General features: G+C 46.3%; 15 non-coding genes and 3 pseudogenes across 15 annotated transcripts; all 18 read right to left on the reverse strand.

Annotated features, from left to right (window-relative positions):
- Positions 1–2,076: 2,076 nt before the first annotated feature.
- On the reverse strand, positions 2,077–2,191 carry LOC128383230 (U5 spliceosomal RNA). The gene has a single exon (XR_008323874.1). It is a non-coding gene; the product is annotated as a U5 spliceosomal RNA (small nuclear RNA).
- An 831-nt stretch (positions 2,192–3,022) lies between these two features.
- LOC128382316 (U2 spliceosomal RNA) lies at positions 3,023–3,213 on the reverse strand. Its single transcript, XR_008323727.1, has one exon. It is a non-coding gene; the product is annotated as a U2 spliceosomal RNA (small nuclear RNA).
- Positions 3,214–3,433: 220 nt separating this feature from the next.
- On the reverse strand, positions 3,434–3,596 carry LOC128382098 (U1 spliceosomal RNA). The gene has a single exon (XR_008323671.1). It is a non-coding gene; the product is annotated as a U1 spliceosomal RNA (small nuclear RNA).
- Positions 3,597–4,033: 437 nt separating this feature from the next.
- LOC128382455 (U2 spliceosomal RNA) lies at positions 4,034–4,224 on the reverse strand. The gene has a single exon (XR_008323747.1). It is a non-coding gene; the product is annotated as a U2 spliceosomal RNA (small nuclear RNA).
- Positions 4,225–4,456: 232 nt separating this feature from the next.
- On the reverse strand, positions 4,457–4,620 carry LOC128381940 (U1 spliceosomal RNA). The gene has a single exon (XR_008323620.1). It is a non-coding gene; the product is annotated as a U1 spliceosomal RNA (small nuclear RNA).
- Positions 4,621–4,999: 379 nt separating this feature from the next.
- On the reverse strand, positions 5,000–5,180 carry LOC128382921 (uncharacterized; annotated as a pseudogene).
- Positions 5,181–9,134: 3,954 nt separating this feature from the next.
- Positions 9,135–9,249, reverse strand: LOC128383252 (U5 spliceosomal RNA). The gene has a single exon (XR_008323876.1). It is a non-coding gene; the product is annotated as a U5 spliceosomal RNA (small nuclear RNA).
- An 831-nt stretch (positions 9,250–10,080) lies between these two features.
- LOC128382570 (U2 spliceosomal RNA) lies at positions 10,081–10,271 on the reverse strand. Its single transcript, XR_008323765.1, has one exon. It is a non-coding gene; the product is annotated as a U2 spliceosomal RNA (small nuclear RNA).
- A 232-nt stretch (positions 10,272–10,503) lies between these two features.
- Positions 10,504–10,667, reverse strand: LOC128381947 (U1 spliceosomal RNA). Its single transcript, XR_008323623.1, has one exon. It is a non-coding gene; the product is annotated as a U1 spliceosomal RNA (small nuclear RNA).
- A 379-nt stretch (positions 10,668–11,046) lies between these two features.
- Positions 11,047–11,227, reverse strand: LOC128382932 (uncharacterized; annotated as a pseudogene).
- Positions 11,228–15,179: 3,952 nt separating this feature from the next.
- On the reverse strand, positions 15,180–15,295 carry LOC128383409 (U5 spliceosomal RNA). The gene has a single exon (XR_008323907.1). It is a non-coding gene; the product is annotated as a U5 spliceosomal RNA (small nuclear RNA).
- Positions 15,296–16,127: 832 nt separating this feature from the next.
- Positions 16,128–16,318, reverse strand: LOC128382692 (U2 spliceosomal RNA). The gene has a single exon (XR_008323794.1). It is a non-coding gene; the product is annotated as a U2 spliceosomal RNA (small nuclear RNA).
- Positions 16,319–16,550: 232 nt separating this feature from the next.
- On the reverse strand, positions 16,551–16,714 carry LOC128381713 (U1 spliceosomal RNA). The gene has a single exon (XR_008323578.1). It is a non-coding gene; the product is annotated as a U1 spliceosomal RNA (small nuclear RNA).
- Positions 16,715–17,152: 438 nt separating this feature from the next.
- On the reverse strand, positions 17,153–17,343 carry LOC128382265 (U2 spliceosomal RNA). Its single transcript, XR_008323716.1, has one exon. It is a non-coding gene; the product is annotated as a U2 spliceosomal RNA (small nuclear RNA).
- Positions 17,344–17,575: 232 nt separating this feature from the next.
- LOC128381720 (U1 spliceosomal RNA) lies at positions 17,576–17,739 on the reverse strand. The gene has a single exon (XR_008323579.1). It is a non-coding gene; the product is annotated as a U1 spliceosomal RNA (small nuclear RNA).
- A 437-nt stretch (positions 17,740–18,176) lies between these two features.
- Positions 18,177–18,367, reverse strand: LOC128382216 (U2 spliceosomal RNA). The gene has a single exon (XR_008323706.1). It is a non-coding gene; the product is annotated as a U2 spliceosomal RNA (small nuclear RNA).
- A 232-nt stretch (positions 18,368–18,599) lies between these two features.
- LOC128381861 (U1 spliceosomal RNA) lies at positions 18,600–18,763 on the reverse strand. The gene has a single exon (XR_008323607.1). It is a non-coding gene; the product is annotated as a U1 spliceosomal RNA (small nuclear RNA).
- A 437-nt stretch (positions 18,764–19,200) lies between these two features.
- Positions 19,201–19,380, reverse strand: LOC128382776 (uncharacterized; annotated as a pseudogene).
- Between the last annotated feature and the right edge of the window lie 4,194 nt (positions 19,381–23,574).

Below are 23,574 nucleotides of genomic sequence, written 5' to 3' on the forward strand. Positions count from 1 at the left end.
ATCGGAGAAGAAAACAGGAGTTAATCTAGCATCGGTGGGTGGGCAGTCCCGTGTAAAAACATAATCTATGCGAGAGGCTCTGGTGCCATCACCACCGAACCAGGTGAAGCCCTCCTCTCTGGGATGCATGATTTTAAAACAGTCCTGAAGTTTAAAATCTCTACAAATGCCCTGCAATAAAACCGATGTTTTGTCTACTTTAAAATCTTCCCCTGCTCTCCTCCTATCCTCCCTACTTAGAATACAGTTAAAATCCCCCCCTACAACTAAAGGTGCCCTACCTAGCATGTGGGACTGCAAGTCTTCTAAAAGGTCATACCTGTCGTTCTTGTCGTTAAAACCGTAAATATTTAAAAGGTTGAAATCCTGTCCCATAAAAGCCAAATGTGCTAAAAGTGCCCGACTGTCTCTCACCACAGTGCTGCCCTTCACCAGAGCTTGAGGGTTTTTGATTAAAATGGCCACTCCGTCATTTTTGTTTTGATTGGATCCACTCCATATTGACATTTTTGGCCACATCTCCTCCCACTGTCTGTAATGTTTTAAAAACGGTAGGCTGCATTCCTGCAATAAAAACACATCTGACTTCAAAGGAACTTAAAAAGGGTAAAACACTCTGGGCTCTAACTCTCGACTTCACACTTCTCACATTAATGGTAGAGAAGGTCAGTGTCATGAGTATGGTTAAAAACAACAGGTAAGACATTTTAAAAGACTCAGAGGGTGTTAAAAACACATTTAAAAAACAGTTAGGTAATTTCTTGTGAACAGAGCTCTTCCTTCATCTCTGCGGGTGAAAAATGAAGGGTTTGAGCTCTGTTCCCCTTTGGGACTCTGGGGGTTGGCCTCTGCTGCAATGTTGCATTTAATTTGGAGTCCCTGGGGGTCGATTGCAGAGCAATTGTTAAAAAAGAAACCTCATTGGGTGAATCGGAAGGGAAGACTCTGGGCTCCTCCACAGATGAACTGTCTGAGTGAGCCGCAACTCTTCCCTTCTTCTCCAACACAATGGGAGAATCTGAGGACAATTCAGACAAAGGCCTCTTAGTTTGCTGGGCATTGGGGAGGGAGGCATCTTCACTATCATCCTGTGGTTGGTCTTCCTTACTAGCTCCGCCTTCTGCCTGCACCACCCCATCCTCTGGACTACTCTCCATTGGAGGGGTAAATGCAGGCCCCTCCCTCACTCCCTCCTCACCTGTTCCCTCTCTTCCAATCACAGGATTTGGAGGGAGATTTGAATTTTCCTGCCCATCAACTTCAATTTGCTCTCCTAACTGTTCTGTCTGTCCGCCATCTTTTCTCTTTTCTGTGACTTTTGCAGCCTTCAATTTGTTGGCAAATGACTTTGGGCAATCTCTGAACAGGTGGTTTGTTTCCCCACAAAGATTGCATCGTCTGCCATTGGTGCACTCTTCAAAAGTGGGTCCAATTTCTCTGCATTTTCCACATACGATCTGCTGACATGCTTCAACCAGGTGCCCATGCTCACCACACTTGCGGCAGAGTTTGGGTTGGCCCTGGTAATGGATATAGCCCCTGTTCTCTCCCAGAACTACCATAGACGGCAGATGTTTCAAGCCCTGGAAGCCTTGGGGGTCCTGCCATTGTTGGATGGGGACCCTCCAAGCGCAATTCCAGATGCCGTCCTCATCTCTCACTTTCGTAGCCTGGCCTTTAACAGTGCAATATCTCCCCAGCCACAAACAAATGTCATCTGCATTCACTGTTTCATTGAACATTCTGACAATAACGGTTTTCAACGTATTGTCAGTCAGTTTCTCCACATTGAACACAGCAAATTGGGGTTTTACATTTTCAAATCTTATCCAAAATTCTCTGAGCAACACAGCAGTTTGAAAGCTTAAATCAAATCCCTTGTTATATGGCAATGTTAAAATGCAGTTTAAGTCTTCTGGCTTAAATTTCAACGTACCTTGAATCAATTTTCTGGAGAAGTCCAGCCTCGACATCTTCATGGATTCAACATCCTTGTTGGCAAAAGTAAAACGGACACTGAAAAACACGTCTTACTGAGGAAGGCCGCCCGCTTGTCTTTTCACAAACACAATGAGACTCTGCCAAACGGCAAACCCTGCCAAAAATAGATCTAACTCGTGGGTGTTCCTCTCCACGGAAGTCTTTAGTAAAAGGCGAAAGACTTGTACGTGATGAAGAGAAAGCCGAGTAAGTACGCCCCGCTCACCAACAGCAGACGAACACAACAGTGGTCCCAGTCACCCCCTTCACGGTGAGCCCCGACATGGTGAAAGGAATCCCAGGCCACACCCATTCCCCTACACCGCGCAGCAAGAGCAAGGCGCCAACTTTTTCTTGTCATGTTTTTAGATTTTGTGAAATGCGGCAAAGAGCTCCAGGCTTTCCAGCCACAGGACTAACGTCCTACTCGGGTGTTCCAGAGGAGCAAGGGTCAAAATGTGGAAATGCTGCAAGTACACAGGCAGACAGGTGCTGCTTCCCTTTTACTCCCCCGTGGGAAGAATGACCCCTTGGCCGCGGTGCGGTCCGGAGGGCAGTGGGCAGCACCCTTGCATGAAGCATGAAAAGAGCGATCAATCCCCTCGTGTGACCCATAGCAGGACAACCGAGAGCCTCTCAGACACACCCTGTGGACTCATCTCTATGACAAGCCCCGCTGTGGAATGTCCTTCATGCCAAACCTCTTATGCCCCCACAATCTCCCTCTTTGTGTGCCGCCCCAAGGTGCAAATCTCACACCGTGTCACGCTGCACTTTCCCCCCTATTCGACGCAGGTGATTAGAGATACTGATGAAGATCCAGCAGGGGGCATGTCTGCTCTCCTTGAGACAGGCAACCTGCCATCTGCTGTGACTCAATCCCCCTGGCCAAAGTTGTATCAAATAATTCATAGGAAACAAAGATAACTTGCTCATTTTCAAGGGTGCTTGAACAACCTTGAAATGGATCTAAACTCGTCAGTGCTGCTAGACCGGCCTACCTACTCAGTTAAGCCTCTTTTTCATATTAAACATAGAGAGAGGGGGGTGCACCGTTCCTGGAGGTACTGCAATACCGGGTCGATGCGTGGAGTGGACGGAGCAAGCCCCTATTCCATCTCCCTGGTCCAAAAAGCAATTTAATATATGGTCCCCGGGTAGGGGACATATCAGATATTAAACTGATAAGAACAGATACTACACTTGATCTTAGCCAAAAGGCCGAGAAGCGATGACCGGAAAAGTGTCGGAGTTGAAGGAGTGATCCTCTGCAGCGTCAGTCCCGCTCACGGTGGCACAGAGTCCAATGCGAGGAAGTAACTTGGAGCTGCATTCTATCAAAAGATAAGACGACCGTTTTGTGTTCAAAAGGACATCCGTCTCTACACGAGTCAATGGAGAATTCACCAATTTCTCACCTCAGTAAGCGTTTAGTTTTCTTTCAACAATTTATCAGGGGAGAGCGCGAACAAGTCCCCCACTACCAGAAATTATGCAATCGAGATTCCCGCATTTGGGGAATTCGCAGAGGTCAGCACAACCGGAGTGCAATGGTTGAGCCTCGCCCTGGGTGAACCACCTTCTTGATCATGGTATCTCCCTTGCCAGGTAAGTATGAGTTGTACAGATCCGAGCCAAGGACGTCTTTCACAGACACGGCACCCGGACCGATGGTGCACCTTCCAAACATCATCCAAACACACACACGCCGCATGAGGCTGTGGATCTGCAGAGTCACAACTTTGCATGCAGCTTCCTGCTCTATGAATAAGGATTACAAAGGATTGCTGTATATGAGCACAGATTTCTAGAGTGTGCAACCTCACTACAGTGCTGACATAGCTACTCAATTGTACATTGGCAGTCATGGGCAATTCTAGGATCAGGCTCGCAAAATAATTAAAGTTGTATAAAATAATTCATAGGAAACAAAGATAATTTGCTCATTTTCAAGGGTGCTTGAACAACCTTGAAATGGATCTAAACTCGTCAGTGCTGCTAGACCGGCCTACCTACTCAGTTAAGCCTCTTTTTCATATTAAACATAGAGAGAGGGGGGTGCACCGTTCCTGGAGGTACTGCAATACCGGGTCGATGCGTGGAGTGGACGGAGCAAGCCCCTATTCCATCTCCCTGCTCCAAAAAGCAATTTAATATATGGTCCCCGGGTAGGGGACGTATCAGATATTAAACTGATAAGAACAGATACTACACTTGATCTTAGCCAAAAGGCCGAGAAGCGATGACCGGAAAAGTGTCGGAGTTGAAGGAGTGATCCTCTGCAGCGTCAGTCCCGCTCACGGTGTCACAGAGTCCAATGCGAGGAAGTAACTTGGAGCTGCATTCTATCAAAAGATAAGACGACCGTTTTGTGTTCAAAAGGACATCCGTCTCTACACGAGTCAATGGAGAATTCACCAATTTCTCACTTGGTTTCTAACCTCAGTAAGCGTTTAGTTTTCTTTCAACAATTTATCAGGGGAGAGCGCGAACGCAGTCCCCCACTACCAGAAATTATGTAATCGAGATTCCCACATTTGGGGAATTCGCAGAGGTCAGCACAACCGGAGTGCAATGGTTGAGCCTCGCCCTGGGTGAACCACCTTCTTGATCATGGTATCTCCCTTGCCAGGTAAGTATGAGTTGTACAGATCCGAGCCAAGGACCTCTTTCACAGACACGGCACCCGGACCGATGGTGCACCTTCCAAACATCATCCAAACACACACACGCCGCATGAGGCTGTGGATCTGCAGAGTCACAACTTTGCATGCAGCTTCCTGCTCTATGAATAAGGATTACAAAGGATTGCTGTATATGAGCACAGATTTCTAGAGTGTGCAACCTCACTACAGTGCTGACATAGCTACTCAATTGTACATTGGCAGTCATGAGTCAAGATAATTTGCTCATTTTCAAGGGTGCTTGAACAACCTTGAAATGGATCTAAACTCGTCAGTGCTGCTAGACCGGCCTACCTACTCAGTTAAGTCTCTTTTTCATATTAAACATAGAGAGAGGGGAGTGCACCGTTCCTGGAGGTACTGCAATACCGGGTCGATGCATGGAGTGGACGGAGCAAGCCCCTATTCCATCTCCCTGCTCCAAAAAGCAATTTAATATATGGTCCCCGGGTAGGGGACGTATCAGATATTAAACTGATAAGAACAGATTTTTTTTTTTTTTTTCGAAAAAGTTTTATTGACACTCGTTCAAATTATTTCAAACAATGATTTACATTTTAGATAAAATATTCACATGTGGACATAGTATATACAATGAATTACAATAAATATGTGCAGTATGTAAAACCATATTTAAAACAATAAAACCAATTGTTCTAAAATGGTAATACAGGTTAAATAGCTGTTCATTTGTAAAACATATGTCAGGTGTTTATGTGATTGAGTGTCCATTAAAAGTCCATAAAAAGGAGTGCATCCGTTAAAAAGGGTTTTTTTTTTCAATTCTATCTTTGTGCAGGAGCGCAGTGAGTCCCTACCAAGGGTAACTCATTCTGCTCCCCCAAACATTTGGTCTCTCGGGATGCTGTCGTGGTGGTCAGAGGAGATCCTCTCCCTGATGCTCCTTCCCACCTGCGTCACCCAGAGAGCCAGGCCGCTGCTGCTGTGACCTTTTGCTGTGTGGCTCCGGCTCCTTCATCCGAATGGGCACAGAGGCGATTCTTCTTTGTGGCTGTGTCCTAGGCCTGCTGCCTGCAGCTACGGCCGTTTTGACCGTTGGTGCGGCCATTCGGATCACAGCCACGGGGGGGATCTGCATGTGCTTTCTTACCAGCAAGTTTCTGGAGGTCCATGTGGCGTCTTTGATGGCGGCTAGGGTGAGCCACTGTTTTGCAAAGTCTTTGGATGGTATTTTTTGCTGGCTCACCCCATATAGCACTAGTTGTGCTGTGAGGACCTCCCTTGCTGGTAAGTACGGGAATTGCAAGGAGCCGGCCGTTGCCCACTGGTCTACAGCAGCACTGCACTCCCAGAGCAGATGCCTCACCGACTCAGGCGCGCCACAACCAGGTCGGGGGCAGGTTGAGTGCGTTGACATGCCCCGGGAGTGCATGACGGACCTGACCGGGAGGATCTCATGAGCCACCATCCATGACAGGTCCCGGAGTCTGTTAGGGAGAGCAGGATGGTTGACGTTGCGCCAAACTGTTGTGGGCTCGCCGGGTGCGAGCCCGCGCACCGGACTCACTGGTTCCCGCTCCTGCACAACGGAGACAAGTGATCTGTGGTTAGTTAAAATCTGCAACTCCTCATGCTCAAGTCGTTCAAAATCCATAAAAACAGTAATCAAATCAGGTGCTAAAATGTCCCAAAAAGTCAAATAAAACTCCAAGGGAAGTCCATCTTGTCCAGGGGACTTCCCTTTTTTAAAACCAGTCATACATTTATTTAACTCTAAAAAAGTAAAATCCTGGGATAAAAGCACACTTTTGTTTACTGTTTTTACAATGAATTTTAAAACTTCGGTCATGATGTCCATTTTTACAGGTTTTTCTTTGTACAGGTTTGAATAAAATGTTTCAATTGTTTCTTTAATATCGCCCATTGTTTCAGTTGTGCACCATCTTCTTTTTTCAGCTTTGTAATGCCCCCCCCCCCCTTTATTCATAATTTTCCTGAAAAAATACCGTGTGCACTTTTCACCCTCCTCTATTTCCCGTTCTCTGCTCCTTAAAATGACACCTTTGCTTTTAATTTCTGATAAAACTGACATCTCTTTTTTAACTTGCTTAATTTCATCATTAAAATCCATGCCAATCTGGTTTAGGTTAAAATAACGTTGTAGTCGTTTCTGCAGTCCCATCATGCGTCTGTATTCCCTGTTCTTTCGTTTCTTACCTGCCTGCCTAAAGAAAGTCTGCGTCTTTCCCTTCACCATTTCCCACCAGTGTGCACGTGTTTCGTAGAAGTCTTGAAGGGTCTGCCACTCTTTGTACCGCTCCCTGAACTGCCTAACTAACTCCCTATCTTCTAAAAGGGAGCAGTTGAGTTTCCACAGACCACTTCCTGATGTCACGCCCGAAGAGAGTGAAAGGGTGCAAGAGAGCATAAGGTGATCGGAGAAGAAAACAGGAGTTAATCTAGCATCGGTGGGTGGGCAGTCCCGTGTAAAAACATAATCTATGGGAGAGGCTCTGGTGCCATCACCACCGAACCAGGTGAAGCCCTCCTCTCTGGGATGCATGATTTTAAAACAGTCCTGAAGTTTAAAATCTCTACAAATGCCCTGCAATAAAACCGATGTTTTGTCTACTTTAAAATCTTCCCCTGCTCTCCTCCTATCCTCCCTACTTAGAATACAGTTAAAATCCCCCCCTACAACTAAAGGTGCCCTACCTAGCATGTGGGACTGCAAGTCTTCTAAAAGGTCATACCTGTCGTTCTTGTCGTTAAAACCGTAAATATTTAAAAGGTTGAAATCCTGTCCCATAAAAGCCAAATGTGCTAAAAGTGCCCGACTGTCTCTCACCACAGTGCTGCCCTTCACCAGAGCTTGAGGGTTTTTGATTAAAATGGCCACTCCGTCATTTTTGTTTTGATTGGATCCACTCCATATTGACATTTTTGGCCACATCTCCTCCCACTGTCTGTAATGTTTTAAAAACGGTAGGCTGCATTCCTGCAATAAAAACACATCTGACTTAAAGGAACTTAAAAAGGGTAAAACACTCTGGGCTCTAACTCTCGACTTCACACTTCTCACATTAATGGTAGAGAAGGTCAGTGTCATGAGTATGGTTAAAAACAACAGGTAAGACATTTTAAAAGACTCAGAGGGTGTTAAAAACACATTTAAAAAACAGTTAGGTAATTTCTTGTGAACAGAGCTCTTCCTTCATCTCTGCGGGTGAAAAATGAAGGGTTTGAGCTCTGTTCCCCTTTGGGACTCTGGGGGTTGGCCTCTGCTGCAATGTTGCATTTAATTTGGAGTCCCTGGGGGTCGATTGCAGAGCAATTGTTAAAAAAGAAACCTCATTGGGTGAATCGGAAGGGAAGACTCTGGGCTCCTCCACAGATGAACTGTCTGAGTGAGCCGCAACTCTTCCCTTCTTCTCCAACACAATGGGAGAATCCGAGGACAATTCAGACAAAGGCCTCTTAGTTTGCTGGGCATTGGGGAGGGAGGCATCTTCACTATCATCCTGTGGTTGGTCTTCCTTACTAGCTCCGCCTTCTGCCTGCACCACCCCATCCTCTGGAGTACTCTCCATTGGAGGGGTAAATGCAGGCCCCTCCCTCACTCCCTCCTCACCTGTTCCCTCTCTTCCAATCACAGGATTTGGAGGGAGATTTGAATTTTCCTGCCCAGCAACTTCAATTTGCTCTCCTAACTGTTCTGTCTGTCCGCCATCTTTTCTCTTTTCTGTGACTTTTGCAGCCTTCAATTTGTTGGCAAATGACTTTGGGCAATCTCTGAACAGGTGGTTTGTTTCCCCACAAAGATTGCATCGTCTGCCATTGGTGCACTCTTCAAAAGTGGGTCCAATTTCTCTGCATTTTCCACATACGATCTGCTGACATGCTTCAACCAGGTGCCCATGCTCACCACACTTGCGGCAGAGTTTGGGTTGGCCCTGGTAATGGATATAGCCCCTGTTCTCTCCCAGAACTACCATAGACGGCAGATGTTTCAAGCCCTGGAAGCCTTGGGGGTCCTGCCATTGTTGGATGGGGACCCTCCAAGCGCAATTCCAGATGCCGTCCTCATCTCTCACTTTCGTAGCCTGGCCTTTAACAGTGCAATATCTCCCCAGCCACAAACAAATGTCATCTGCATTCACTGTTTCATTGAACATTCTGACAATAACGGTTTTCAACGTATTGTCAGTCAGTTTCTCCACATTGAACACAGCAAATTGGGGTTTTACATTTTCAAATCTTATCCAAAATTCTCTGAGCAACACAGCAGTTTGAAAGCTTAAATCAAATCCCTTGTTATATGGCAATGTTAAAATGCAGTTTAAGTCTTCTGGCTTAAATTTCAACGTACCTTGAATCAATTTTCTGGAGAAGTCCAGCCTCGACATCTTCATGGATTCAACATCCTTGTTGGCAAAAGTAAAACGGACACTGAAAAACACGTCTTACTGAGGAAGGCCGCCCGCTTGTCTTTTCACAAACACAATGAGACTCTGCCAAACGGCAAACCCTGCCAAAAATAGATCTAACTCGTGGGTGTTCCTCTCCACGGAAGTCTTTAGTAAAAGGCGAAAGACTTGTACGTGATGAAGAGAAAGCCGAGTAAGTACGCCCCGCTCACCAACAGCAGACGAACACAACAGTGGTCCCAGTCACCCCCTTCATGGTGAGCCCCGACATGGTGAAAGGAATCCCAGGCCACACCCATTCCCCTACACCGCGCAGCAAGAGCAAGGCGCCAACTTTTTCTTGTCATGTTTTTAGATTTTGTGAAATGCGGCAAAGAGCTCCAGGCTTTCCAGCCACAGGACTAACGTCCTACTCGGGTGTTCCAGAGGAGCAAGGGTCAAAATGTGGAAATGCTGCAAGTACACAGGCAGACAGGTGCTGCTTCCCTTTTACTCCCCCGTGGGAAGAATGACCCCTTGGCCGCGGTGCGGTCCGGAGGGCAGTGGGCAGCACCCTTGCATGAAGCATGAAAAGAGCGATCAATCCCCTCGTGTGACCCATAGCAGGACAACCGAGAGCCTCTCAGACACACCCTGTGGACTCATCTCTATGACAAGCCCCGCTGTGGAATGTCCTTCATGCCAAACCTCTTATGCCCCCACAATCTCCCTCTTTGTGTGCCGCCCCAAGGTGCAAATCTCACACCGTGTCACGCTGCACTTTCCCCCCTATTCGACGCAGGTGATTAGAGATACTGATGAAGATCCAGCAGGGGGCATGTCTGCTCTCCTTGAGACAGGCAACCTGCCATCTGCTGTGACTCAATCCCCCTGGCCAAAGTTGTATCAAATAATTCATAGGAAACAAAGATAACTTGCTCATTTTCAAGGGTGCTTGAACAACCTTGAAATGGATCTAAACTCGTCAGTGCTGCTAGACCGGCCTACCTACTCAGTTAAGCCTCTTTTTCATATTAAACATAGAGAGAGGGGGGTGCACCGTTCCTGGAGGTACTGCAATACCGGGTCGATGCGTGGAGTGGACGGAGCAAGCCCCTATTCCATCTCCCTGGTCCAAAAAGCAATTTAATATATGGTCCCCGGGTAGGGGACGTATCAGATATTAAACTGATAAGAACAGATACTACACTTGATCTTAGCCAAAAGGCCGAGAAGCGATGACCGGAAAAGTGTCGGAGTTGAAGGAGTGATCCTCTGCAGCGTCAGTCCCGCTCACGGTGTCACAGAGTCCAATGCGAGGAAGTAACTTGGAGCTGCATTCTGTCAAAAGATAAGACGACCGTTTTGTGTTCAAAAGGACATCCGTCTCTACACGAGTCAATGGAGAATTCACCAATTTCTCACTTGGTTTCTAACCTCAGTAAGCGTTTAGTTTTCTTTCAACAATTTATCAGGGGAGAGCGCGAACGCAGTCCCCCACTACCAGAAATTATGTAATCGAGATTCCCACATTTGGGGAATTCGCAGAGGTCAGCACAACCGGAGTGCAATGGTTGAGCCTCGCCCTGGGTGAACCACCTTCTTGATCATGGTATCTCCCTTGCCAGGTAAGTATGAGTTGTACAGATCCGAGCCAAGGACGTCTTTCACAGACACGGCACCCGGACCGATGGTGCACCTTCCAAACATCATCCAAACACACACACGCCGCATGAGGCTGTGGATCTGCAGAGTCACAACTTTGCATGCAGCTTCCTGCTCTATGAATAAGGATTACAAAGGATTGCTGTATATGAGCACAGATTTCTAGAGTGTGCAACCTCACTACAGTGCTGACATAGCTACTCAATTGTACATTGGCAGTCATGAGTCAAGATAATTTGCTCATTTTCAAGGGTGCTTGAACAACCTTGAAATGGATCTAAACTCGTCAGTGCTGCTAGACCGGCCTACCTACTCAGTTAAGTCTCTTTTTCATATTAAACATAGAGAGAGGGGAGTGCACCGTTCCTGGAGGTACTGCAATACCGGGTCGATGCATGGAGTGGACGGAGCAAGCCCCTATTCCATCTCCCTGCTCCAAAAAGCAATTTAATATATGGTCCCCGGGTAGGGGACGTATCAGATATTAAACTGATAAGAACAGATTTTTTTTTTTTTTTTCGAAAAAGTTTTATTGACACTCGTTCAAATTATTTCAAACAATGATTTACATTTTAGATAAAATATTCACATGTGGACATAGTATATACAATGAATTACAATAAATATGTGCAGTATGTAAAACCATATTTAAAACAATAAAACCAATTGTTCTAAAATGGTAATACAGGTTAAATAGCTGTTCATTTGTAAAACATATGTCAGGTGTTTATGTGATTGAGTGTCCATTAAAAGTCCATAAAAAGGAGTGCATCCGTTAAAAAGGGTTTTTTTTTTCAATTCTATCTTTGTGCAGGAGCGCAGTGAGTCCCTACCAAGGGTAACTCATTCTGCTCCCCCAAACATTTGGTCTCTCGGGATGCTGTCGTGGTGGTCAGAGGAGATCCTCTCCCTGATGCTCCTTCCCACCTGCGTCACCCAGAGAGCCAGGCCGCTGCTGCTGTGACCTTTTGCTGTGTGGCTCCGGCTCCTTCATCCGAATGGGCACAGAGGCGATTCTTCTTTGTGGCTGTGTCCTAGGCCTGCTGCCTGCAGCTACGGCCGTTTTGACCGTTGGTGCGGCCATTCGGATCACAGCCACGGGGGGGATCTGCATGTGCTTTCTTACCAGCAAGTTTCTGGAGGTCCATGTGGCGTCTTTGATGGCGGCTAGGGTGAGCCACTGTTTTGCAAAGTCTTTGGATGGTATTTTTTGCTGGCTCACCCCATATAGCACTAGTTGTGCTGTGAGGACCTCCCTTGCTGGTAAGTACGGGAATTGCAAGGAGCCGGCCGTTGCCCACTGGTCTACAGCAGCACTGCACTCCCAGAGCAGATGCCTCACCGACTCAGGCGCGCCACAACCAGGTCGGGGGCAGGTTGAGTGCGTTGACATGCCCCGGGAGTGCATGACGGACCTGACCGGGAGGATCTCATGAGCCACCATCCATGACAGGTCCCGGAGTCTGTTAGGGAGAGCAGGATGGTTGACGTTGCGCCAAACTGTTGTGGGCTCGCCGGGTGCGAGCCCGCGCACCGGACTCACTGGTTCCCGCTCCTGCACAACGGAGACAAGTGATCTGTGGTTAGTTAAAATCTGCAACTCCTCATGCTCAAGTCGTTCAAAATCCATAAAAACAGTAATCAAATCAGGTGCTAAAATGTCCCAAAAAGTCAAATAAAACTCCAAGGGAAGTCCATCTTGTCCAGGGGACTTCCCTTTTTTAAAACCAGTCATACATTTATTTAACTCTAAAAAAGTAAAATCCTGGGATAAAAGCACACTTTTGTTTACTGTTTTTACAATGAATTTTAAAACTTCGGTCATGATGTCCATTTTTACAGGTTTTTCTTTGTACAGGTTTGAATAAAATGTTTCAATTGTTTCTTTAATATCGCCCATTGTTTCAGTTGTGCACCATCTTCTTTTTTCAGCTTTGTAATGCCCCCCCCCCCTTTATTCATAATTTTCCTGAAAAAATACCGTGTGCACTTTTCACCCTCCTCTATTTCCCGTTCTCTGCTCCTTAAAATGACACCTTTGCTTTTAATTTCTGATAAAACTGACATCTCTTTTTTAACTTGCTTAATTTCATCATTAAAATCCATGCCAATCTGGTTTAGGTTAAAATAACGTTGTAGTCATTTCTGCAGTCCCATCATGCGTCTGTATTCCCTGTTCTTTCGTTTCTTACCTGCCTGCCTAAAGAAAGTCTGCGTCTTTCCCTTCACCATTTCCCACCAGTGTGCACGTGTTTCGTAGAAGTCTTGAAGGGTCTGCCACTCTTTGTACCGCTCCCTGAACTGCCTAACTAACTCCCTATCTTCTAAAAGGGAGCAGTTGAGTTTCCACAGACCACTTCCTGATGTCACGCCCGAAGAGAGTGAAAGGGTGCAAGAGAGCATAAGGTGATCGGAGAAGAAAACAGGAGTTAATCTAGCATCGGTGGGTGGGCAGTCCCGTGTAAAAACATAATCTATGGGAGAGGCTCTGGTGCCATCACCACCGAACCAGGTGAAGCCCTCCTCTCTGGGATGCATGATTTTAAAACAGTCCTGAAGTTTAAAATCTCTACAAATGCCCTGCAATAAAACCGATGTTTTGTCTACTTTAAAATCTTCCCCTGCTCTCCTCCTATCCTCCCTACTTAGAATACAGTTAAAATCCCCCCCTACAACTAAAGGTGCCCTACCTAGCATGTGGGACTGCAAGTCTTCTAAAAGGTCATACCTGTCGTTCTTGTCGTTAAAACCGTAAATATTTAAAAGGTTGAAATCCTGTCCCATAAAAGCCAAATGTGCTAAAAGTGCCCGACTGTCTCTCACCACAGTGCTGCCCTTCACCAGAGCTTGAGGGTTTTTGATTAAAATGGCCACTCCGTCATTTTTGTTTTGATTGGATCCACTCCATATTGACATTTTTGGCCACATCTCCTCCCACTGTCTGTAATGTTTTAAAAACGGTAGGCTGCATTCCTGCAATAAAAACACATCTGACTTAAAGGAACTTAAAAAGGGTAAAACACTCTGGGCTCTAACTCTCGACTTCACACTTCTCACATTAATGGTAGAGAAGGTCAGTGTCATGAGTATGGTTAAAAACAACAGGTAAGACATTTTAAAAGACTCAGAGGGTGTTAAAAACACATTTAAAAAACAGTTAGGTAATTTCTTGTGAACAGAGCTCTTCCTTCATCTCTGCGGGTGAAAAATGAAGGGTTTGAGCTCTGTTCCCCTTTGGGACTCTGGGGGTTGGCCTCTGCTGCAATGTTGCATTTAATTTGGAGTCCCTGGGGGTCGATTGCAGAGCAATTATTAAAAAAGAAACCTCATTGGGTGAATCGGAAGGGAAGACTCTGGGCTCCTCCACAGATGAACTGTCTGAGTGAGCCGCAACTCTTCCCTTCTTCTCCAACACAATGGGAGAATCCGAGGACAATTCAGACAAAGGCCTCTTAGTTTGCTGGGCATTGGGGAGGGAGGCATCTTCACTATCATCCTGTGGTTGGTCTTCCTTACTAGCTCCGCCTTCTGCCTGCACCACCCCATCCTCTGGAGTACTCTCCATTGGAGGGGTAAATGCAGGCCCCTCCCTCACTCCCTCCTCACCTGTTCCCTCTCTTCCAATCACAGGATTTGGAGGGAGATTTGAATTTTCCTGCCCAGCAACTTCAATTTGCTCTCCTAACTGTTCTGTCTGTCCGCCATCTTTTCTCTTTTCTGTGACTTTTGCAGCCTTCAATTTGTTGGCAAATGACTTTGGGCAATCTCTGAACAGGTGGTTTGTTTCCCCACAAAGATTGCATCGTCTGCCATTGGTGCACTCTTCAAAAGTGGGTCCAATTTCTCTGCATTTTCCACATACGATCTGCTGACATGCTTCAACCAGGTGCCCATGCTCACCACACTTGCGGCAGAGTTTGGGTTGGCCCTGGTAATGGATATAGCCCCTGTTCTCTCCCAGAACTACCATAGACGGCAGATGTTTCAAGCCCTGGAAGCCTTGGGGGTCCTGCCATTGTTGGATGGGGACCCTCCAAGCGCAATTCCAGATGCCGTCCTCATCTCTCACTTTCGTAGCCTGGCCTTTAACAGTGCAATATCTCCCCAGCCACAAACAAATGTCATCTGCATTCACTGTTTCATTGAACATTCTGACAATAACGGTTTTCAACGTATTGTCAGTCAGTTTCTCCACATTGAACACAGCAAATTGGGGTTTTACATTTTCAAATCTTATCCAAAATTCTCTGAGCAACACAGCAGTTTGAAAGCTTAAATCAAATCCCTTGTTATATGGCAATGTTAAAATGCAGTTTAAGTCTTCTGGCTTAAATTTCAACGTACCTTGAATCAATTTTCTGGAGAAGTCCAGCCTCGACATCTTCATGGATTCAACATCCTTGTTGGCAAAAGTAAAACGGACACTGAAAAACACGTCTTACTGAGGAAGGCCGCCCGCTTGTCTTTTCACAAACACAATGAGACTCTGCCAAACGGCAAAGCCTGCCAAAAATAGATCTAACTCGTGGGTGTTCCTCTCCACGGAAGTCTTTAGTAAAAGGCGAAAGACTTGTACGTGATGAAGAGAAAGCCGAGTAAGTACGCCCCGCTCACCAACAGCAGACGAACACAACAGTGGTCCCAGTCACCCCCTTCACGGTGAGCCCCGACATGGTGAAAGGAATCCCAGGCCACACCCATTCCCCTACACCGCGCAGCAAGAGCAAGGCGCCAACTTTTTCTTGTCATGTTTTTAGATTTTGTGAAATGCGGCAAAGAGCTCCAGGCTTTCCAGCCACAGGACTAACGTCCTACTCGGGTGTTCCAGAGGAGCAAGGGTCAAAATGTGGAAATGCTGCAAGTACACAGGCAGACAGGTGCTGCTTCCCTTTTACTCCCCCGTGGGAAGAATGACCCCTTGGCCGCGGTGCGGTCCGGAGGGCAGTGGGCAGCACCCTTGCATGAAGCATGAAAAGAGCGATCAATCCCCTCGTGTGACCCATAGCAGGACAACCGAGAGCCTCTCAGACACACCCTGTGGACTCATCTCTATGACAAGCCCCGCTGTGGAATGTCCTTCATGCCAAACCTCTTATGCCCCCACAATCTCCCTCTTTGTGTGCCGCCCCAAGGTGCAAATCTCACACCGTGTCACGCTGCACTTTCCCCCCTATTCGACGCAGGTGATTAGAGATACTGATGAAGATCCAGCAGGGGGCATGTCTGCTCTCCTTGAGACAGGCAACCTGCCATCTGCTGTGACTCAATCCCCCTGGCCAAAGTTGTATCATATAATTCATAGGAAACAAAGATGGCTTGCTCATTTTCAAGGGTGCTTGAACAACCTTGAAATGGATCTAAACTCGTCAGTGCTGCTAGACCGGCCTACCTACTCAGTTAAGCCTCTTTTTCATATTAAACATAGAGATAGAGGGGGTGCACCGTTCCTGGAGGTACTGCAATACCGGGGCGATGCGTGGAGTGGACGAAGCAAGCCCCTATTCCATCTCCCTGCTCCAAAAAGCAATTTAATATATGGTCCCCGGGTAGGGGACGTATCAGATATTAAACTGATAAGAACAGATACTACACTTGATCTTAGCCAAAAGGCCGAGAAGCGATGACCGGAAAAGTGTCGGAGTTGAAGGAGTGATCCTCTGCAGCGTCAGTCCCGCTCACGGTGGCACAGAGTCCAATGCGAGGAAGTAACTTGGAGCTGCATTCTATCAAAAGATAAGACGACCGTTTTGTGTTCAAAAGGACATCCGTCTCTACACGAGTCAATGGAGAATTCACCAATTTCTCACTTGGTTTCTAACCTCAGTAAGCGTTTAGTTTTCTTTCAACAACTTATCAGGGGAGAGCGCGAACGCAGTCCCCCACTACCAGAAATTATGCAATCGAGATTCCCACATTTGGGGAATTCGCAGAGGTCAGCACAACCGGAGTGCAATGGTTGAGCCTCGCCCTGGGTGAACCACCTTCTTGATCATGGTATCTCCCTTGCCAGGTAAGTATGAGTTGTACAGATCCGAGCCAAGGAAGTCTTTCACAGACACGGCACCCGGACCGATGGTGCACCTTCCAAACATCATCCAAACACACACACGCCGCATGAGGCTGTGGATCTGCAGAGTCACAACTTTGCATGCAGCTTCCTGCTCTATGAATAAGGATTACAAAGGATTGCTGTATATGAGCACAGATTTCTAGAGTGTGCAACCTCACTACAGTGCTGACATAGCTACTCAATTGTACATTGGCAGTCATGGGCAATTCTAGGATCAGGCTCGCAAAATAATTAAAGTTGTATAAAATAATTCATAGGAAACAGAGATAATTTGCTCATTTTCAAGGGTGCTTGAACAACCTTGAAATGGATCTAAACTCGTCAGTGCTGCTAGACCGGCCTACCTACTCAGTTAAGCCTCTTTTTCATATTAAACATAGAGATAGAGGGGGTGCACCGTTCCTGGAGGTACTGCAATACCGGGTCGATGCGTGGAGTGGACGGAGCAAGCCCCTATTCCATCTCCCTGCTCCAAAAAGCAATTTAATATATGGTCCCCGGGTAGGGGACGTATCAGATATTAAACTGATAAGAACAGATACTACACTTGATCTTAGCCAAAAGGCCGAGAAGCGATGACCGGAAAAGTGTCGGAGTTGAAGGAGTGATCCTCTGCAGCGTCAGTCCCGCTCACGGTGTCACAGAGTCCAATGCGAGGAAGTAACTTGGAGCTGCATTCTATCAAAAGATAAGACGACCGTTTTGTGTTCAAAAGGACATCCGTCTCTACACGAGTCAATGGAGAATTCAGCAATTTCTCACTTGGTTTCTAACCTCAGTAAGCGTTTAGTTTTCTTTCAACAACTTATCAGGGGAGAGCGCGAACGCAGTCCCCCACTACCAGAAATTATGCAATCGAGATTCCCACATTTGGGGAATTCGCAGAGGTCAGCACAACCGGAGTGCAATGGTTGAGCCTCGCCCTGGGTGAACCACCTTCTTGATCATGGTATCTCCCTTGCCAGGTAAGTATGAGTTGTACAGATCCGAGCCAAGGAAGTCTTTCACAGACACGGCACCCGGACCGATGGTGCACCTTCCAAACATCATCCAAACACACACACGCCGCATGAGGCTGTGGATCTGCAGAGTCACAACTTTGCATGCAGCTTCCTGCTCTATGAATAAGGATTACAAAGGATTGCTGTATATGAGCACAGATTTCTAGAGTGTGCAACCTCACTACAGTGCTGACATAGCTACTCAATTGTACATTGGCAGTCATGGGCAATTCTAGGATCAGGCTCGCAAAATAATTAAAGTTGTATAAAATAATTCATAGGAAACAAAGATAATTTGCTCATTTTCAAGGGTGCTTGAACAACCTTGAAATGGATCTAAACTCGTCAGTGCTGCTAGACCGGCCTACCTACTCAGTTAAGTCTCTTTTTCATATTAAACATAGAGAGAGGGGGGTGCACCGTTCCTGGAGGTACTGCAATACCAGGTCGATGCGTGGAGTGGACGGAGCAAGCCCCTATTCCATCTCCCTGCTCCAAAAAGCAATTTAATATATGGTCCCCGGGTAGGGGACGTATCAGATATTAAACTGATAAGAACAGATACTACACTTGATCTTAGCCAAAAGGCCGAGAAGCGATGACCGGAAAAGTGTCGGAGTTGAAGGAGTGATCCTCTGCAGCGTCAGTCCCGCTCACGGTGTCACAGAGTCCAATGCGAGGAAGTAACTTGGAGCTGCATTCTATCAAAAGATAAGACGACCGTTTTGTGTTCAAAAGGACATCCGTCTCTACACGAGTCAATGGAGAATTCACCAATTTCTCACTTGGTTTCTAACCTCAGTAAGCGTTTAGTTTTCTTTCAACAACTTATCAGGGGAGAGCGCGAACGCAGTCCCCCACTACCAGAAATTATGCAATCAAGATTCCCACATTTGGGGAATTCGCAGAGGTCAGCACAACCGGAGTGCAATGGTTGAGCCTCGCCCTGGGTGAACCACCTTCTTGATCATGGTATCTCCCTTGCCAGGTAAGTATGAGTTGTACAGATCCGAGCCAAGGAAGTCTTTCACAGACACGGCATCCGGACCGATGGTGCACCTTCCAAACATCATCCAAACACACACACGCCGCATGAGGCTGTGGATCTGCAGAGTCACAACTTTGCATGCAGCTTCCTGCTCTATGAATAAGGATTACGAAGGATTGCTGTATATGAGCACAGATTTCTAGAGTGTGCAACCTCACTACAGTGCTGACATAGCTACTCAATTGTACATTGGCAGTCATGGGCAATTCTAGGATCAGGCTCGCAAAATAATTAAAGTTGTATAAAATAATTCATAGGAAACAAAGATAATTTGCTCATTTTCAAGGGTGCTTGAACAACCTTGAAATGGATCTAAACTCGTCAGTGCTGCTAGACCGGCCTACCTACTCAGTTAAGTCTCTTTTTCATATTAAACATAGAGAGAGGGGGGTGCACCGTTCCTGGAGGTACTGCAATACCGGGTCGATGCGTGGAGTGGGCGGAGCAAGCCCCTATTCCATCTCCCTGCTCCAAAAAGCAATTTAATATATGGTCCCCGGGTAGGGGACGTATCAGATATTAAACTGATAAGAACAGATTTTTTTTTTTTTTTCGAAAAAGTTTTATTGACACTTGTTCAAATTATTTCAAACAATGATTTACATTTTAGATAAAATATTCACATGTGGACATAGTATATACAATGAATTACAATAAATATGTGCAGTATGTAAAACCATATTTAAAACAATAAAACCAATTGTTCTAAAATGGTAATACAGGTTAAATAGCTGTTCATTTGTAAAACATATGTCAGGTGTTTATGTGATTGAGTGTCCATTAAAAGTCCATAAAAAGGAGTGCATCCGTTAAAAAGGGTTTTTTTTTTCAATTCTATCTTTGTGCAGGAGCGCAGTGAGTCCCTACCAAGGGTAACTCATTCTGCTCCCCCAAACATTTGGTCTCTCGGGATGCTGTCGTGGTGGTCAGAGGAGATCCTCTCCCTGATGCTCCTTCCCACCTGCCTCACCCAGAGAGCCAGGCCGCTGCTGCTGTGACCTTTTGCTGTGTGGCTCCGGCTCCTTCATCCGAATGGGCACAGAGGCGATTCTTCTTTGTGGCTGTGTCCTAGGCCTGCCGCCTGCAGCTACGGCCGTTTTGACCGTTGCTGCGGCCATTCGGATCACAGCCACGGGGGGGATCTGCATGTGCTTTCTTACCAGCAAGTTTCTGGAGGTCCATGTGGCGTCTTTGATGGCGGCTGGGGTGAGCCACTGTTTTGCAAAGTCTTTGGATGGTATTTTTTGCTGGCTCACCCCATATAGCACTAGTTGTGCTGTGAGGACCTCCCTTGCTGGTAAGTACGGGAATTGCAAGGAGCCGGCCGTTGCCCACTGGTCTACAGCAGCACTGCACTCCCAGAGCAGATGCCTCACCGACTCAGGCGCGCCACAACCAGGTCGGGGGCAGGTTGAGTGCGTTGACATGCCCCGGGAGTGCATGACGGACCTGACCGGGAGGATCTCATGAGCCACCATCCATGACAGGTCCCGGAGTCTGTTAGGGAGAGCAGGATGGTTGACGTTGCGCCAAACTGTTGTGGGCTCGCCGGGTGCGAGCCCGCGCACCGGACTCACTGGTTCCCGCTCCTGCACAACGGAGACAAGTGATCTGTGGTTAGTTAAAATCTGCAACTCCTCATGCTCAAGGTTAAAATGCCTTAAAAACTTCTGAATAAAAACATAGGCTGGTGGCAGGTTAAAAGACACAGGTATTCTTAGGTCCACATGTAAAATCTTAAGTTTTCTGAGGTAGGACCCCATCCAGAAGCGTGTCATTGCAGTTGTCTTGGGGTTTCTGGATGGGGTCATGGCTATTTTCATGTGTACTGTAGTGTATGTGCTTCCTAAAAACAGGTGCAGATCCGGTACTTCTTTTCCTCCTTTCTCCTTTGGCCTTTTCATAATTTCTCTCTTCAATCTTTCCCACTTGGATCCCCACAGAAAGTAAAAAATGGCTCGCTCCAGATTTAAAAGCACATGCCTAGGAGGAATAAAAACAGAACTGATCAATAAAAGCAAAGGTAAAATCACTGCTTTGATGATTAAAACCTTTCCTTCCATGGTCAGTCCTCTAAGTCCCCAGTATCCTAGTCTTTGTCTGACTTTCCCTACCACGTCTGGCCAATTTGTTTTCCCTTCCCCCTCCCTGTCAAATTTAATTCCCAGTATTTTTGGTCAGTCTGGGTCACAGTCAGGGGGAGTCCTGTCGTCTCAGTCGCCGTCCATGGTCCATAAAATTGGGCTTGGGTCTTTTCTCTATTTAATTTCGACCCAGAGGCCTGTCCAAACCAGTCAGTCAAGTCCAGGGTCCTGTTGACAGATAAAAGGTCGGTACATAAAATATTCACGTCGTCCATGTATAGGTTACACCTGTTTTCCAGTCCCCCACTCCCCGGCAGTCCTACCCCATTGATTCGTTGGTCCTTTCTCAAGACCTGTGCCAGTGGTTCTATGCAGATGATGTAGAGGAGGGCAGATAACGGACACCCCTGACGGACACCGCAGTTAATCCCACCCACCGGTACAGCAATCCCACCCAAGCTATAAATCTTTCCGGGAACCCCATTTTTCGCAGGACCTGGAAGAGGTACTGGTGCGAGACCCGATCAAATGCTTTCTCAAAATCTAAATTTAGTACTACTAGCCGGATGTTTCTGTCTCTCGCGTAACAGATGGTGTCTCTGATCAGTACGAGGCTGTCAGTGATCTTCCTCCCCAGGATGGCACAGGCTTGATCCGGGTGAATCACGTCTTCTAAAAACATAGACATACGTGTCGCTAAAAGTTTGCTAAAAAGTTTACAGTCAAAGTTTAAAAGCGTGATTGGTCTCCAGTTTTTCAGGTCAGTCTTGTCATTGTGTTTATAAAGGAGAGTCACTATCCCTACTCTAAAACTGTCAGGAAGCCGGTCAAGTCGTTCAAAATCCATAAAAACAGTAATCAAATCAGGTGCTAAAATGTCCCAAAAAGTCAAATAAAACTCCAAGGGAAGTCCATCTTGTCCAGGGGACTTCCCTTTTTTAAAACCAGTCATACATTTATTTAACTCTAAAAAAGTAAAAGCCTGGGATAAAAGCACACTTTTGTTTACTGTTTTTACAATGAATTTTAAAACTTCGGTCATGATGTCCATTTTTACAGGTTTTTCTTTGTACAGGTTTGAATAAAATGTTTCAATTGTTTCTTTAATATCGCCCATTGTTTCAGTTGTGCACCCATCTTCTTTTTTCAGCTTTGTAATGCCCCCCCCCCCCCCCCTTTATTCATAATTTTCCTGAAAAAATACCGTGTGCACTTTTCACCCTCCTCTATTTCCCGTTCTCTGCTCCTTAAAATGACACCTTTGCTTTTAATTTCTGATAAAACTGACATCTCTTTTTTAACTTGCTTAATTTCCTCATTAAAATCCATGCCAATCTGGTTTAGGTTAAAATAACGTTGTAGTCGTTTCTGCAGTCCCATCATGCGTCTGTATTCCCTGTTCTTTCGTTTCTTACCTGCCTGCCTAAAGAAAGTCTGCGTCTTTCCCTTCACCATTTCCCACCAGTGTGCACGTGTTTCGTAGAAGTCTTGAAGGGTCTGCCACTCTTTGTACCGCTCCCTGAACTGCCTAACTAACTCCCTATCTTCTAAAAGGGAGCAGTTGAGTTTCCACAGACCACTTCCTGATGTCACGCCCGAAGAGAGTGAAAGGGTGCAAGAGAGCATAAGGTGATCGGAGAAGAAAACAGGAGTTAATCTAGCATCGGTGGGTGGGCAGTCCCGTGTAAAAACATAATCTATGCGAGAGGCTCTGGTGCCATCACCACCGAACCAGGTGAAGCCCTCCTCTCTGGGATGCATGATTTTAAAACAGTCCTGAAGTTTAAAATCTCTACAAATGCCCTGCAATAAAACCGATGTTTTGTCTACTTTAAAATCTTCCCCTGCTCTCCTCCTATCCTCCCTACTTAGAATACAGTTAAAATCCCCCCCTACAACTAAAGGTGCCCTACCTAGCATGTGGGACTGCAAGTCTTCTAAAAGGTCATACCTGTCGTTCTTGTCGTTAAAACCGTAAATATTTAAAAGGTTGAAATCCTGTCCCATAAAAGCCAAATGTGCTAAAAGTGCCCGACTGTCTCTCACCACAGTGCTGCCCTTCACCAGAGCTTGAGGGTTTTTGATTAAAATGGCCACTCCGTCATTTTTGTTTTGATTGGATCCACTCCATATTGACATTTTTGGCCACATCTCCTCCCACTGTCTGTAATGTTTTAAAAACGGTAGGCTGCATTCCTGCAATAAAAACACATCTGACTTAAAGGAACTTAAAAAGGGTAAAACACTCTGGGCTCTAACTCTCGACTTCACACTTCTCACATTAATGGTAGAGAAGGTCAGTGTCATGAGTATGGTTAAAAACAACAGGTAAGACATTTTAAAAGACTCAGAGGGTGTTAAAAACACATTTAAAAAACAGTTAGGTAATTTCTTGTGAACAGAGCTCTTCCTTCATCTCTGCGGGTGAAAAATGAAGGGTTTGAGCTCTGTTCCCCTTTGGGACTCTGGGGGTTGGCCTCTGCTGCAATGTTGCATTTAATTTGGAGTCCCTGGGGGTCGATTGCAGAGCAATTGTTAAAAAAGAAACCTCATTGGGTGAATCGGAAGGGAAGACTCTGGGCTCCTCCACAGATGAACTGTCTGAGTGAGCCGCAACTCTTCCCTTCTTCTCCAACACAATGGGAGAATCCGAGGACAATTCAGACAAAGGCCTC

Source organism: Scomber japonicus, chromosome 2, assembly GCF_027409825.1.
Source record: "Scomber japonicus isolate fScoJap1 chromosome 2, fScoJap1.pri, whole genome shotgun sequence".
NCBI classification, from domain to species: Eukaryota; Metazoa; Chordata; class Actinopteri; order Scombriformes; family Scombridae; genus Scomber; species Scomber japonicus.